Raw genomic sequence first — 18,292 nt, forward strand, 5'->3', positions numbered from 1 at the left:
ATCAATGTAACTTCGTTTCGTTCCAGAAGAGTATCGAGTCGAATTTCTCACATTTCCGAGTACATTTTAATTAATTTCTCGATTATTTGAAACGTTTCGTTCTGCGAGTCCGTTACCATCTGACTGACTTAAATGAAATTGAATTTGTTAAAATTCATATTGCAGAGTTAGTAACTTTTTAGTTTGTAACTATTTTTGGTATACTATAATATATATGGTATACGAAGAATTCTACGATTAAAAAATTTTTTTTTTTTATAGACAATAAGTAGATAAGTCAACCTGCTTAGCTATTTTTATGTCTATTTTTTACCTACTAGATTATCAAGCAAGTGTACGGGTCCGTCTGATGGTTAGTGGATATCTTAGCTTATAGATGCCTGCACACTAGGAGCATTGCAAACGCGTTCCCGTCACACCCGACTCTCCCCAGGAGCTCTGACTATCTAGCTTATTACAAGAACAAGATAGTACTTGAGAGTAAAATTTGGCTGTAATATTCTGTAAGGTTTAGGAGGTATTTCTCTAGGCGTGCAACTCCAAATTTTGAGCATGATTTTTCCTGCTACCCCTTACCTCACTTTCTATTTATTATTTACTATTATATACATAACAATAAATTACTTTAATTGTGTAAGCATTATTCTCAATATTCAAGTATTTGAACTTGAAATAAAAGAAAATGCAAAACTTGAGACTAAAAACCATAAAAAACGAAATCGTTCGCTTTGTCCGAGTGACTCGACCCTGGTCCTTTACCTAAAACATTTCCACTCGAAATAAATTCGTCGATTCTCCATATTCCAACATATCGTTCACTGGAGAGCCCTACGTTTTGTTATGCCATCATTGACTCTACTTTGTGACAAATGCCTTGTATATTTCATAAAAGGTCCCCGAGATCAAATAGGACCGTGCTCTTCAACTCTCACGCTAAAATACTTTGATTCAATTCATTCTTGTTTAGGAAGATTTTGTCCTTTGTTAAAGTGTTTTACGATATTGTAATAGCGTGTAATGTGTATTGGTCTTTTATAGAAAATGTGTTCTTTATATCAAAAATCAAAATCAAAATCAAAAACAGCTTTATTCAAATATGCTTCAAGAGCACTTTCGAATCGTCATTTTATACATTAAAACTTTAAAAATCAATTATGATATTTGTAGAAGTAAAGATATTACCGATTCGGAATGTCGATTCTGCAGAGAAGAATCGGCAAGAAACTCCGCAGTTACTCTTTTGAATAAAGAAACTGTGTTTTAGTACAAATATATTTTCTTAACAGCTTTTTTTACTATACTGATGTGAGTTATAATTTCCCAATACGTATACATAAACGTTCTCCTTTACCACAGCTATACACGTGCGTTAAAGAACCTACCCCTGCTAACATCACAGTGCATTCTCAGAAGTTTGGGCTACTTCACTAACAACAGGCATAGGCATACTAGACACTAAGAGTAAACTACTCGAAAGTAGTTTCTAGCTTATGCGGTCCAGACTATAGAAAGCTAAAATCTAGGATTATTATACCCAAGAAGATTTGTTTGGTTCGGTAGCCCAAATACAGTTGAAAGTAGGTCATTTTTTTTATTATCGACAGCTGTCTCTACAATATTGATCTATTGCCTGAAAAAGCTTTCGACGATCTTGTACTGCACGAGTGTAGAAACCCACTTTACTTGTATGGGATATCATTTTTAGTTTCACCATAACCAGGATTTATTAAATTATGTTCCACATCGACTGTCTTTTCAGTTACGAGCTATATTGGATTTTATCGTATCTTCTTTTTTCTGGTTATAAAATATGTCGAGCTCTGATTGTTTTTTGTGTTAACCTATATTTGTAAGAGACCCAAAATTAACGTCCAAATCTTACTATTATAAGTATATATAAGTAACTATACGTTATTACTTATCACGCCTTTTTTCTTTTTTTTAATTGTTATTTTTATAATATTTATTTAAGGATTTCTATAAGAGCTATATACTCGTATTCACCACCATTTTATTTAATAACGTAGTACCTGGTTCGCTGACCTTTGCTTAGTATGTTAGATAAAAAAAAACAAACTGACCACATCTGAACTCAGACCTGAGTCATCTAGTTTCGGGACCGCCCGATTTTACACCTCAGCTATTATAACCTTGTAGGTGGTGGCGAAATTTACCTTCGTATTCTAATGATATTGTAGAAGTTTTTCATTGCCCGAAAACAATAATTAAACGATATATTCTAAAAATGAATCCTAGCTATTTCATGAAAATCGCTGGAGCCGTTTCCGCGATTCAGATTGTATATATATAAGAATTGCTCGTTTAAAGGTATTAGATTAAATTTTACAAACAAAATTGTATCTCTCTCTTGTCGGTCCCTCATGTCTGAGGATCGTGGTCAGCATCAGGGTTGCATCTGGAGCGGATAATGTGCCTCCACCGGTTCCTGTCCATGGCGTCTCTTACGACCGTGTATAACTTAGTGGCAGATGAGTTCTTGACCTGGTCTACCCATCTCGTTGGTGAACGACCGCGCAATCTTTTGCCGTCCGTGTTCCCAACCACAACCAAACAACAACCACAACCAAAATTGTATAAAACGGTAAAAATATAGCAAATTGAACATAGTTTTTTATACGAATCAAAATCTTTACGAAATGGCGTCGAGGAAAATATTAACCCAACCGTAATCCGTCACCCCCGCTCTCGTTAACAAACAAGCGGCAAACAATTTAGGACATTTAACGAGACGGCTCAAACGTCGCGACAAAGAGGAATTCCTAACTCGTAAGCACTCTTTTTGATCCTGGTACTTTTTCCTTTGTATCGTGGTAATGGAGTCACGCTCCGACTTAAATGTCTCGATTCGAAACTCGATCCTGTTACGTATCGAGTATCGATTTAGTGATATGGGATTACGTTGATAGGTGCGTGTGTGAGGCTGTTCTTATATTTTAAAGATGCATAATTTATATGTAGAGGCTTTGTATAGAAGCCTAATAATCTTTAATAGTCGAGAAAATGTTTTGTAGTCTAGTCTTTTATTTTTGACCGCCATATTAGCGACGTGGGCAATGGCATTGTTGTTAGTGCCTGTCTAGAATTACCTAAATTAGGGCGTTAAGACGAAATAATTTTAAAGTACACTTTGAATTCTACGGGTCTTACTGTTATTGTCATTTTAAACTGCCGATATTTCGGTTACACTGCAGAAAATGGTAATGGACGGGGTTAATTTTAAAGATTTTTTTTTTGGTTAAACTAAATGACTCGCTTGATTTTATTTTTAGCATATATATGTGAACTGAGTACAATGTAAGATCTATGAGTTACAGCGGTAGGTCAAATCTAACCACATTTCTTTTTTCAATATCTTTTAAGCCATATGGGTGGGTATACAGGTTAATAAATAAAAAGATATTTACAACGTACACACACGGTCATCTGTTACCAAAGTAAGCAACTTAATGCTTGTGTTATGGGTAACAGCCGACTGGTATAGTTACATAATTTTTTTTTTTCGATAAACATACATATAAATAATACGTAAATAAATAAATATACATATAAATAATACATATATATTACACCCAGACTCGGGGTAGAAATCGAACCTACAACCCCCGGAGCAGAAACCAAGGTCACAACAAACTGCGCCAATGGGCTAGTCAAAAGGCTGCTAGAGGCACTGACTAGAGGTTGCTTTACTATGGATAAAACTGTACATACTTCTTTCTATATTTACAACAATAATTCTTGTTCCTCAGTTTTATTTCCAATCCTTGTTCAAAAGACAAACAAAACATACTTTAAAATTTATAAGTACATACATATTTATGTTAAAATTATTATTCCGTCGTCATGTGGACTATCTCGACAAGATTGGATGCAAGATGAAATACTGAGGGTCCGAGGATCCATTCAAAGGTTCGAACGTGAGGAACATCGCTATAAATTTTCCATGAGCGAAGACTGAAATGTCCAATACTATCGGATTAGGCCATTGCACATACTTTTTTCTTGAAATAAAGTTTTCCATTGTATTTAAAAGTTATAAATAGATTGACCGCTCCAGCGGGGATCGAACCCGCGTCTCCGACTGACCGTGTCGGCCCTCTAGCCAATTAAGCTATGGAACGATGTACCCGCTAGATCTAAATGATGATTTTATATTCGGTTTAAACGGAGCGGTCAATTTTTGATATGATATTCAAAAATGTTTAGAATTCCTAATGTGTGGGTAACATCATCATCATCATAGGCCTTTACGTCTATTCCAGACGATTTAAACGGTGTCTGAAGAGCATTTCTTCTGATGGCTGTACAAGCCGATACGGGAGCGGCAGATTCTACCACACACCGAACAAGGAAAAGATGTGCTAGTGTCACCGATGTCGCTGTTCTGGTGTTTTTTGTTTCTCCTGTCCGATAAGAGTCCAAACCAGGCTTCATCGTGATGTTGTTGACCATCCTTCACGCTCTTACGCCATTGGTCTCTGTTCTCGGCTAACTTTTCCCAGCTGTTGTGATTTATGTTAAAAGCGACCATATCGCGCTTGGCGCAGTCTTTAAAACGGAGCAAAGGCCTCCCAACATCCCTCCTTGCGTTCGCAACTGCGCCAAGCATGATCTGCCGCGGAAGTCGAGAGGGGTCCATCCGGTGTACATGCCCCAACCAACGCAGCCGACGCTGTTTTAGCATGGCAGTTAGACTGGGCATCCGCGCTATTTGTAGAACCCTCTCGTTGGTCGCTCTGTCTTTCCAACTTATACCCAGGATGTTCCGTAGGCAGCGCATATAAAAAGCTTGACGTCCTGGCGGAGGCGTGGACGTCCTTGCTTCGCATAGGACGTCCACGCCTCCGCTCCGTACAAGAGCGTGCTCAAAACACAGGCCTGAAATACTATCATCTTGGTCCTGTTGGTAAGATGTTTGTTGTTCCACACTCTTGTACTGAGCCGCCCGAACGTAGTCGCCGCTTTTCCGATGCGAGTATTGATCTCTGCTTCTAGAGAGAGATTGCACGAGACAGTCGATCCCAGGTAGCAGAACCTATCAACCATTTGTAAAGCAGTACTATCCAGCATTAATGCAGATATTTCTGCACTGCCTTGCGCTAGAACCACAGTTTTTTTGGGGTTTATGGACATGGAAAACAAAGTGCATGCTTTGGAAAATTTGTCCATGATTGTTTAAAGCTCGAGAACTGAGTTTGCCACAAAAGCTGCATCATCGGCAAATAACAAAGAGTCAACGAAAAGATCATGACGCTTTCGTTTAGCTTGAAGCAGTGAGATGTTGAATAGCTTTCCGTCTACTCTTGTATGAAGGTGGATACCCTGTTGGCTATCGCCGAAAGCAGTTCTTAGGATAATCGAAAAGAATATACCAAACAGGGTAGGAGCCAACACGCAGCCCTGACGGACACCCCTACGCATTTCGAACTGATCAGACGTTTGGCCATCAAAAACTACAGCGCCCTTCATATCCTCGTGAAAGGATTGAACAAGGCTCAAGAGTTTTTGTGGACACCCAATGCATTTCAGTGCAGTATAAAGACCTTCCCTGCTGACGGTATCGAAGGCCTTATTTAAGTCAACAAACGCCACGTACAATGGCGTTTTCTGCTCTCTGCACTTCTCCTGTAATTGGCGAAGGGAGAAAATCATATCGACTGTGGAACGCCGGGGGCGAAAACCACACTGTGCCTCAGGATATACGCGATTTGCAAGTTTTTGGAGCTTTCCTAATATTACACGTCCAAATAGCTTGCCGACTGTGCTCAAAAGGGAAATGCCACGGTAGGAGTTGCAATCGCCGCGATCCCCTTTCCCTTTGTATAGTGTGATGATGTTGGCATCACGCATATCCCGAGGCACGCACTGTGTGTGGGTAACACAAAAATAAAAATCGTACATATTAAAAATAGCATGGTGTCGTCTCCTGTCAAAGATTTTCATTGTAATATGAAACTTTGAATAGTTACGGGTTTCTGTAAAGAACTCACTATAGACGGCGCCACGGTTCGCCGGGGGGCCCTTATAACTCAAGGGAATAGATGATGATGATGATGAAAAATAGATGTTTGCCGATTCTCAGACCTACCCATATGCACACAAAATTTCATGAGAATCGGCCAAGCCGTTTCGGAGGATATTAGATTTATAGCTCAAGGGATTTTTATGTCTGTACAGGTAACGTATTTTTCATTATAGCAACTCAGTTTTTCTTTTAGCATATCTGCAAGTCTGTCCATTTGAGTGTATTAAAAAAAAGTCTATTGTCAATACTAATTACTAGTAGACGAATTTTAATATATTGCTTATATTTACTTACGAAAACAAATATTTATTCAAAACAATATTATTATACATGAAAAAAGTTCACGTAATTACATGTGGAGCTTCGCGTAAGTTCCGAGCGAGTCAATCTAAGCAGTAACGATAGAAACTTCGAAGTGTACGTCTAAAACATTGGCAATACAACTTTTCTATGTGTAAGGACAGATCGTATCAAACTCTTATACGCAATTTTCTTCTCGGAAAAAGGGAAAATTACAGGGTTTCAGGCGTTATTCACATATGATGGTAGTAACTTCCTTATCAATATAGCGTATCTACAAGGATATTTGTGTGTTTTTATTTTTTTGTCGTTTAGTATCTTAATTGAGATACTAAAAAGTGTGGGTGTGTAAGTTTTAGTTGTACCTACAACCTGTAGGGGCTTATGTCTGGAATTACTAAACCAATTCCAAAAATTATTTCAACGTAGAGTTACAATATTAGTGAGAATCACAAAAAATATATATATTTGTACAGAAATTATATTTAATTGATGTAGGGCATAGCAAAAAACATTTAAGAAATATCCTGGTTAACTGTGGTCACCAATCCGCCTGCCCAGCGTGGTGATTATTGGCAAAACACGTGAGTTCGAGCTAGTTTTGGCGCGAACTTGTGGAGGCCTATGTCCAGCAGTGGACTGTGGTAGGCTGAAATGATGATGATGATGAATGATGATCCTGTTTTAAACTCGGAGTTATCTATTGGGGAAGTACCTCAAACCTTACTGAGGATCACCGCTAAATAATAGTACTCTCAAGCAGTTTTGTGTTCCAATGATGAGTAAGGTGGCCAGAGCTTCTGGGGAGGATCGGAGGAAGAGACGGCAACGCGATTACGATGCTCTTGGTGTTGTAGGTGTCTATAAGCAACGGTAACTGTTTTCAGTCGGGGGGAGGGGGAGGGGCGTGTCAGAAAAGTCGGAGGTAAAATCATCAACAGCATATATCTTTAACGCGTCCAGTATTGCACTGCAGTAATCAATGATTTATCCAGAGTTTTTAATAATATAATTAGTAGCTATTTTAAAATTTTGGTATCTGCCTAAGTTAAAAGCAAAATTAGTCAGTAAATAATACTGTTGTATTATTGAAAAGAAAAAGATTATATGCCTTAAACAGCTAATATCAGTATGATTGGCAAAAGCTTTGACAATTTCAAAATGTCATTTCATGATTTGATTTCAGTCATGTAATTACGTTACGGTTCCGTCCTTGACGGACGGTGTACCGGATTTTGCCAGTTTACCGTGACTAACTTTGTATTTGTTTTGGTCTAGAGATTGAAATGATAAAGGAATAATAAGTAACAAACTATACCTACAACAGGTCCAGTTCTGTACTTATTTTCTTTCTTCAGAGGACACTAATTCTATTGGTAGACCATCTATTTTATTATTCTATGTATTCTAATTATAAATGTACTATGTTATAAAATAATATATTGTATATACTATATATATAGTAATGCATATTTAATTAATGTTTTATCGATTACTTACGTCGAATTGTCGAGGCGATTGAGGTGGTTTATTTATAGTTTGCGACCAAACACAATTTATATTATGAACTAGCTGTGCTCACGATTTCGTCTGTATTTTGGGTATTTACATTTTCAACGTGATTCTTTAAATTGGCATATTTTTTTTAAATTTATTTATCGATTGACTTGAAACAAACGCTAAATGTTAAGTGAAGCTTACCACAATATATTACTGAAAATCACATCTAAATCAGATAAGCGGCTTCTTAGATTAGCGTGCAAAAACGCACAGATAAACAGACAATTTTTTTAATAATTATTGTTTTGAGTGCGATTTGCGTAAAGTTCCCAATAATATTTTTTCTCACATATCTTACATGAACAGCGATACGTTACATTTTTATTATATTGATGATAAGAACAACATAATCGTCGACCGAATGTTGATAATTTTGAATTTGAAAATCGAATTTTAGCTGAAATAAATTGGTGAGCATAAAATGTGATAATCCGTTTGTATTTCGAAACAAAACATCATATTCCGGTCACGTGCACGATGCACGGTTATATCCCGGACATATTCATGACACGATATCCCATCCTTTTATCGCTTTTTAAAATATTACACTGAATAAATATTTGTGCGGTCGACCGAATCAGGTTGTCGTCCCGAGTTTCAACTATTGACATGGGCCTTGAAAAGGAGGTTGGACGTGTTTTTTTTTTTTTTAGATAAACTAAATATGGCAAGAATGATAGGGTTAATGGGAAAGCTTTTATTTTCAGAATGATATGCTGTAACGATAATTGCTCTAGTCTATTTTTAAATTTCTGTAGTGCAATTCTGTCTTTTTGTTGACTTCTCCTCAGTCTAGAGAAGGGCTTTGCTCAACTGTAAGATAACTGATATTTACACTATACATTAATTTTTGTTATTTTTATAAATGACAATAAATCACAAACTAAGCCATTGTTATTTTGCTGTATTGTTATTTTCAATACCTTTAATAACGTTTATCGTGACTTATAATATTCGGTCTAGTACAGTTTCGGGTAGCACATTCTAGACGATTAAAATTTTGTAATAGAAAATAATTTGCAAAATGGTATTAAACAACAACAGTATAAATGCACTATTGTAGTATTTTAATTTAAGTTCGTCTTCTTTCCTAAACATAATTAACCTATATACTTGACCCCTAAATTTAAAATTTAATATACAGTCATCTTCAATACATCCACAATTTCAAAGTTACTATACTTTTTTACTTATTTTCGAGGACTCGGATAGTACTGTGTATGGATTTTAATGATTCTTTTATTTAAAATTATAATAATTTATAAAATTATGAAGGTTAATTACAAACATCTTTTGTTAATGTAATTTTGCTCTTTGATGCCAAAGTTTTACAAATTGTAATTCCCCAGGCCTATACAGACAAATTGGAAATCAAATTACGCACAATCAACAAATTCGCGTTACTCCTGTTTCGAGCCCCTAGTATTTTTAAGGTGCAGTTCACATGGTATGCGGTACAGCGAGTAACGCTGCAAATTTTATATCGATCTAAGACAATAGACCAATATCGAAATCAGCGCGGTATGATGTGTAATTTTATACAACTTATTGCAGCTAGTACTTAAAGGTGGTATCAGACTGATAGCCTGGTATTTAATAACGCCTACCATCATGTAGGCGAATATATTTCTGTAGAGAGTTGAAAAAGAAAACGCGTATAAGATAAAAATTTTAAATTTTCATTTCGGTAGAAATAGCTGTAATATAAATGAAACACATAATATTAAGAAAATATAAAAAGTTATTTCTACTTTAGATTGATGTCCATTTTGTCGTTGAGGTGGCACGTTTTCCTCGTAGCAATTATTAATAATTGCTGTAAATATTTATTTCTGGTTTAAATGCTTATCTTTATGAGTCTCTCCACATCACTTCGAATAGCACGTTAAGCTTTGTTTCCTGATTATTAGTAAATCTATCAAGTAATGATAGTTTTCAGATTGACGGGAAAATATAATACAATACATTATATGACTCCAATTTTTACATAATAGCTTCGGCTCAGCAATGCGTTAATATTTTGCTAGTTTAAGCTTAATTCTGATGTTTATAATTGTGTTTGCAGGTAAACTAAGAAAAATCGACTTCAATTATATCGACAAGTAATACAACGTAGGTAGACGAAAAAATAGTCAAGTAAATACGCATCATCAAAGATTACTCCAAAAGTTGTAATCAGATCTCGATGAAATTTAAATGCGACCACATGATAAACATCGGCTTTCGATTAAATTAAAAATCATTAAAATCGGTACACCCAGTAAAAAGTTATGTAGATTTGCGAGAGTTTCCCTCGATTTCTCTGGGATCCCATCATCAGATCCTGGTTTTCTTATCATCCAACCAACAAAAAAAGAATTATCAAAATCGGTTCATAAACGACAGAGTTATCCCCGAACATACATAATATATATATATATATATATATATATATGATTTCGATGTATATTTATATATATATATATACATCGAAAATCGGTCGAATTGAGTAACCTCATCCTTTTTTTGAGGTCGGTTAAAAAAAGAAAATAAACTGAAATTATTACTAAGCTAAATCGCACCGAACCAGATTTCGTGTGTCGAAACCCTAATAACACTCCGCTTCCATTTAGTTCGGCAAACACTAGCCCGGTAATAGAAAGGCTACTTGACTTCGATTAGATAAAATATCCTAAGTTATCTTTTCTCGTTCAAAGTTTGTCTATAATTAAGGCGTTATGTGATTAGTTTCCTTTACAACTTTAGCAGTTGAAGGAGCTACGGTTGAGAACTCTACTGTTGTTACTGTGCTATAGTTGTTTTCTAATTTGATTTATATTTTGTCGTGTAAATTATACAATTAAATTTTTAACTTATCTTCTATGGAAGACGAAATGAATGCGATTTTATATTAATACAATTGTTTATTATTTTTTCTAATACATTGTTTTATTAGCTCTAGACATTAGTATCTTTATTTTTAAGTTATATTCTCATTTTACGAGTATGAGTTCAACAAGTGGATGATTAGAACGAGAATATCGTTACACTTTGTTTAATTTTATAAGTCGTGACATGAGGGCTGGTGCATTTTTTGCCCAGAGGATCGGTTTAGCGATTCAACCGGGAAATTCTGCGAACATTCTTGGCACCATTCCACGCGGACATGATTTATATCGGAACTATTTGGAAATGTTTAGTTCTTTAGCTGTGAATTGTAAATATGTATAATATTGTGAAATTTTAAAATAAATCCTTGTTTACTGTAATAATGTTCTAATTATACAAACAATATAGGTAGCAACGTGTTTATATTGTGAAACGTATGCTACAATATGTGCTATGCTATACACGGTGATTTTATAACCGTTTTGGAAACGAAATATTTTACTTTGGAATCATCTATAGTACATATAAAAATGGATAAATCAATTGTAATGTTGACTAAAAAAAAGTTTCAATTTTAATATTCATTTTTATTCGATCGACTTGGAAAGTAGTAAGGCACTGATCATTCATTCATTATTTTATATGAATGAAACACGTCCGTGCGCGTTTCGGTTGATAAAAGTATACCTATAGGCGCGAGCTAGCGAGTACTTACGTAGATAGACTTGTTTGTCCTTCATACTTTACACGGGCTTAGGACCGTCAGAAATACCTATTTTATTTAAACTTCTTTTCGATTATTAACCACGATTGTTCTTTTCACAACAAATCAATTTATAAGCGGACTGTGAATAAACTTCAGGCGTATTTAAAAAATCGGAGTTTTCTACAGAATAATTAACTTACATACCTATTAACAGTTTATTTACACTATTTACACTTCTCTGTATCGAAGCAACTGCTCAAAATGGAGTCCGCTGCGTTCAATACACAAACGTACGCGTTTAATACAATTGTCTTTTAATTTTCTTAATGTGTCTTGATCACTTTTCACTTTATCAAAAGCGTCCACTATCGCAATGCGTAAATCATCACAGCTTTCATATTGACTGACGTGTATAACTTTTTATTTCCGATCACAAGAAAAAATCCAGGGGCGTTAAGTCAGGACTTCCAGGTGGCCAAGACACAGGCCCTCCTCGACCTATCCACCTATCACTAAACTCACTGTCCAGGTACATCGTCTACTAACTCAGATATTACTCTCCTTAACATCTCTAAGTACGAATTGCCGGTTAGATGACCTTCAATAAAAATAGGCCCTATTAGTTGGTCGTTAATAATACCGGCCTACACGTTCACACTGAAACAAACCTGGTGATAGTTTTCTCGTATCAAGTGGGGGTTAATTAGAGCCCAGTAATGCTCATTGTGCACATTGTATAGTCCCACTCGAGTAAACAGTGACTCGTCCGTCCAGAGTATGTTGTCGTTTGTATTATTTAACAACCACTGGCAAAAGGCGATTCTTTCCGGTGCGTTGTTTATTACGTGAGCCTTACGAAAATGATACGGGTGTAATCCTTGTGTACGTAATATCTTCCATACGAAGTTTTGGCTACCATCAAATTCTCTTGCTGCCATCCTTGTCCTCCGCCAGGGATCGCGCTCGAAGTACTCAAGAACATCTTCAAACTCCGGCGAATAATAATTTAAACGTCCTTGACCTTGTTTACGCATGTACCGCTATGGTATTACTGACCGACTGAAAGCCAGGGACGCGGGACGCCGACGATTACAAGGACAAGTGAGCAACGCCGTCATTGGTCGACTCCGGCGCAACTCGGTAGCTTTGTTTTTATTGGCTAATACGATTTTGTGACTCGCTATTAAAACGTATAGTATTTATATTTTTAGAATGTACCTACCGTGTAGCGCTACTACTGGTTCTCACTTTTTATCTGTAAACCATATGTATATCGACTTTGATGAAAAAAAAATACATATATTATTAAATTAACGTTATATATAGGTTCTGTTATTGATAAATAATTCAAAATTTTCGTTTCCAAAACGCTTTCAAAATCACCCGGTATATATGTGCGTGTTGAAGGATATGGGTGTAAAGCTTCATTTAAAACTTGCTGGTACATGTGGGTGGTTTAGTTGTTTACTTTATCTAAAACTAAATTATTCAAAATTGTAATCTATATGTCCGTTTGTAGAAAAAATACTAATCTTAAAATACATTTAGCTAATTATAATGAAATTTAACATAAATGTAGCTTATGTTAGCCACAATTAGAGTTACAAAAGATCACGTTACCACTTGAACTGAAAAACCAGTACCAACAGATTGTGCAAACCTGTATGAGTAAAAAAAAACATAAAAATATTCAATAATAATGACAAAACCTAAATATGCTGTTAAAAGCTGAACAATATGACGCGTCACGTACAGCAAAAATATTTTAGAGCGCAGTTAATCGTCGCTTGCTTACATCGAACGATCAATGTCGTATCGATACAAGATTCTTTGATACGATAAATTTATCATCACAATCACAATATTATAAAGTTGTAATTTCATTGTAAGGTCGTTTAGTAACGTTTGACATATCGTATTGTCTAATTTATGCAGTAAAGAAATAGGAATTAGGTACAATACATATATAAGAAGGTCTGTGACATACGAATATGTGTGTTTTTCTTTCGACAAAAATTCTTGTTTTGAACTGTAATTTTAGCGACGATTTTATTGATTTTACGATTAATCATGTCATTATAAATAATTGTATTTGTTCGCAAACGAAAAAAAAAAACCGACTTCCGACCCACTTTAATACAACGCAAATTGACGAAAACACTAGCTGTTACTACGATTTTCGAGGGTTCCCCTCGATTTCTCTGGAATTCTATCATCAGATCCTTCTTTCCTTATCATGGTACCACCCCTGGGATATCTCCTTTCCAATCGGTTCATAAACAACGAAGTTATCCCCGAATATACATTATATATATATATATATATATATATATATATATATATATATGGTTGAATTGAGTAACCATCTCCTTTTTTGAAAAAAAAGAAAGGTATAGTGCTATTAAAACTTGCTAGAAACTTTTGAGTTTACAAACACTGTATTGAACTGTACTGCAACTATTTTAAACGTCCGAAGAAAACGAACGAAGATGTCTTAATTAGAGAGAAGTTTATTAATTTAATTTACCACTGCTTGTTATACAAGTCTAAGATTTTTTTTAAATTACATAATGATATTATATGTTTTCAAGATTTTCCTGTCTTGTCGTAGCCTAAACATGTAAATGTCATATGAATAGCAACATTCCGCTATTTAACCGCGCACATTTACAAGCCGCGGCAGATAAATAACAAATCAGACAGATTTATGAGCTTTAAAAGCGAATTACGTGGAAATTATGCGTAAACACGAAAATTAAAAGTCGAAGTCAGCGAACGGAACAACAGTTCAGACGTAGTAACGTGCCTATGGAGTTTTTTATATCATTGCTATTCTGTGTTGCTATTGTACTTACTCTACGGCGCTTAAAAATCAGCGTTATAATATTTGCTGGTTTTGTTTGTTGAAAAAAATATTGTAATAGTATGATTTATAACTGAGGTAGGGGGCCCGCAGCCCGACTGGGGTAGTACCTTGACCTAACAGAAGACCACAGCTAAATAATGCTGTTTTCAAGCAGTATTGTGTTCCTGTTGGTGAGTAAGGCGACCAGAGCACCTGGGGGGATTGAGGATAGGGCCGGCAACGCGCTTGCGATGCTTCTGGTGTAGCAGGCGTCTATAAGCTACGGTAAACGCTTACCATGAGGTGAGCCGTACGCTTGTTTGCCGACTTAGTTACATATATTGACGACCCATTGGCGCAACGGTTGACGCACTGGCTGTTGCGCCAGTGGTCGCAGGTTCGATTCCCGCTCACGATGGACATTTATATCGCCCATATAGATGTTAGTCGTGGTCTGGGCGTTGTGTTTGTGTATTGTATGTGTTTCCGGACTCCCAGAACAGGAGAAAATCCAACTGGGGGATCCGTTGAGTGTGTAGCGTTTATTAATTTAATTATTATAATACATATAAATGGGGTTATTTTCCTTGTCTGTTCTTGATTAGTTTGAGGTTTGGTATCTTACTATAATGAAAGCATTGAGGTAGGGTATAGCGTGAAACATCCCGCTTAAAACTTGGAGCAGCCCGATGTGGAACTACTTCAATCATACATAAGATCACAGCCAAATAATATCGCTCTCAATTAGTGTTGTATGGTATGAGTAATATGGCCAGATTTGTGTGGGAGGCAGGGTTGGCAACTTGCTTGCGATGGTTCTGGTGTTGCTGGCGTGGCTACGGTAACCGCTTACCACCAAGTGGGTACGCTTGTCTGCCGACCTCGTTATATAAAAAAAAAACAAAATTGTTTTTGTTTTCTTCAAGTTGTAATATAATACATATTTTGATACAAACAAAATCATTTATTTTTGTTAGGAAAGCTTCGCGGAAGTAAAAATAATATTAGACAGCTGTCGAAGAAAAGTGATGTATCGCTTACTTAACTTTGACAAAAATAACTTTAGTGAGAAATATATCTTAAATATTTATTATGAAATTTGTTCGCTTAATTATACATATTTCTTAAGTATTTTTACGTTGTAATAGTTGTATTAAACCTTAGATACTGAAAAAACACACGATTACAAACATAAACAGAAATATAAAAAGGTAAATAATATGCCTCACACTTAAAAGACTCCAGTAGGAAAAGATAAAGAATAGTGTGTCTGTCGTCGGTGTCAAATGCCCAGAGCACAACAAAGTTTTATTTAAAGTTATAATTAATTGAAAATTTAATATTTTAATAACCTTAAACCAATTCTTGACCGAAGTTCAACCTAAAAACCGTTAACTAGTAGTAGATACATCAAATTCACTGCAAACAATATTTGCCTTGAAACATACCTAATGACTTGTAAGTAAGAAGACGTCATTAATAACGGCTGTCTGGTGCAGTTCCTTCGAGCAATTACTCCTATGTTACGTTACGTAACGCACGTGAAGAAAAGGGTTGGACGCGGATAAGGTTGTATGGATATGGCTCGGGGGAAGTAGTACTCATTTTGACATGTTATCTTTTTGAAGTTTACTCACCAAGAATCGATTTTCAAATAAGGCCCGCCCCCCCGGTATGAAAAAAATATTAGGAAAAAAATCTACTGAACGAATGACCTCGTTACGTTTTTGTGCGCCATCTATAGGAACCCTATTGTGTTACGTACCTAATAAGGTTCCGATAGATGGCGTTACTTGATTCGTTTATTGATATGCTATTAATCTTTTTCTTGGACTAGTAAATCCTTTTTTGTGCCTATTTAGACAATCGTTCTGAAGGAGTAAACTCCAGTCGTGCGTCGAAACTGACACACACACTTCTTTACTGTGTGTACCGATTTTGATGATTCTTTTTTTAATCAAAAGCTAGTGTTTGCCCTTTGGACTCATTCCTCTTTGATCGTGATTTGATGAGTATATTTTGAGTTATACCCAATAATGCTTATTTAATTGAATATGTATTAGAATTTTAACGTTGTGTTACATGTCAATGAACATTTAAGTCGGTTTTTTTTTTCGTTTGAGAGTAAACACAATTATTAACGTATGTGTTTGTAGATGTGTGTTTATTTGGGAACATGTTTACTGAAAAGTATTTAATTTAAATGGAAAATAATATCTAATATATAAAATTCTCGTGTCGCGGTGTTTGTAGTTAAACTCCTCCGAAACGGCTTGACCGATTCTCATGAAATTTTCTGTGCATATCAGGTAGATCTGAGAATCAGCCAAAATTTATTTTTCATACCTCTAAGTTACAAGGGGGGGGGGGTTAAGGCAGTTAATAACATATATGGCAAAACAACGTTTGCGGGGTCAGCTAGTATATTTATAGGAATAAAGTATTTAAATATGTCATATCATGTGTATATGTCCGTCTGTTCCTGTTACAAGTAAGGGGTGACTGATATATGTATATATTTATATTGTTAGTTAACTAATATTAATTCTAATTTATATATTAGCCTATAATTATATACATAATGTGTAGATGTGTATGTTACTTTGTAAACATTTGGAAATTCTTCCGCGATACTCTACGATTTAAAAAAAATGAATTTTAAAATATGTAAAGTAAGTAAATACGCATAAATAATATAAAGTTACCTTTTTTAAAAAAATTATAAAGTAAATAAGGTTTTAATCACAAAATCATTATTTTCAAAACGCTTTTGAACCTTTAATATTGATATATGGTGTTCTATAAATACCTTTTTGGTTTTCTATCAAAAGATAAATGTTACCGGTACGGAGTATGTTACATCTCATTGAATACGTGAAGGAATTTAAGGATGGGGGCCAAAGAGTAGACCCTTTTGTGCGATTAAATATCTGTATGTTTTACGAAAGCGCCATTTCATATTGTTTTCAACGTTCAAAAGATTTGAGAGTTGATCAAAAGTACCTTATATTGCTACATAGATTTTACATTTGTGAAATTTACCTATGTAAATAAATAAGTAAATTAAATAATTGATTTAAATTTTGTAATGTTTACGCGAATTTCACTCAATATAATAAAACAATTTTTTCGGATTTTATTGCAATTTATTAGGGTTGTTACAGGAGGGGGAGAAGGAGTCTTCCTGTGACCATGGTTGCTGTAAAGTATCCGAAACGTAGGGAATGTAACAAACCTAAAAAAAAAAACCGGCAATAAAATCCAAAAAAGTTGTAACATTATAATTGATTTCATACGAATACCTCAATCTCGCGACAAGCTTTGAATTTTGACAGTAAGTTTCAAAGCAAAAGCTTATTTTATTCTTTTTAGCGCAATTACAAATAAAAGCTTGTTTTAGAAATAATATTACTTTATTTCTGGTGGAGTTTTTCTACTCAATAAAAACACATTAATAAAAATTACTTAAAATGTTAATAAATAAATTACTTTCCTATCATATTTAAAAGCTCGTTCTTGTTATAGTAAGATTCACCGTTTTGGATTTTATCAGATGAATAAATTTCGGTCATACTCATTCTAGCAATAGTTATATTAAGTTTAGGTTAATTTTTTTTCTTAATTTCACTTGTAAGCTTAAGCTGAGTTGTCTCCAATCCTGACACGTCTGTTTCGTCTCTCTCTAGCGACAGGACAAGTGCCGAAAGCCTGGAAGCAAGCTAACGTGCAGCCTGTGCCCAAAAAGGGCAGTCGAGCTGACCCTGTCAACTACAGACCTATTTCCATAACGTCCATACTCTGTAAGAGTATGGAACGTATACTGAATAATCGGCTCCTGGCACACCTTGAGGAGAACGATCTTCTTAGCGACCGACAGTTCGGTTTTCGCCGCAAGCGGTCCACGGGTGATCTTCTCGCGTATGCCACACACATTTGGAGTGAGGCTATCGAGAAACACGGGGAAGCCATA

The sequence above is a fragment of the Melitaea cinxia genome, chromosome 18, assembly GCF_905220565.1.
Source record: "Melitaea cinxia chromosome 18, ilMelCinx1.1, whole genome shotgun sequence".
Taxonomy (NCBI): domain Eukaryota; kingdom Metazoa; phylum Arthropoda; class Insecta; order Lepidoptera; family Nymphalidae; genus Melitaea; species Melitaea cinxia.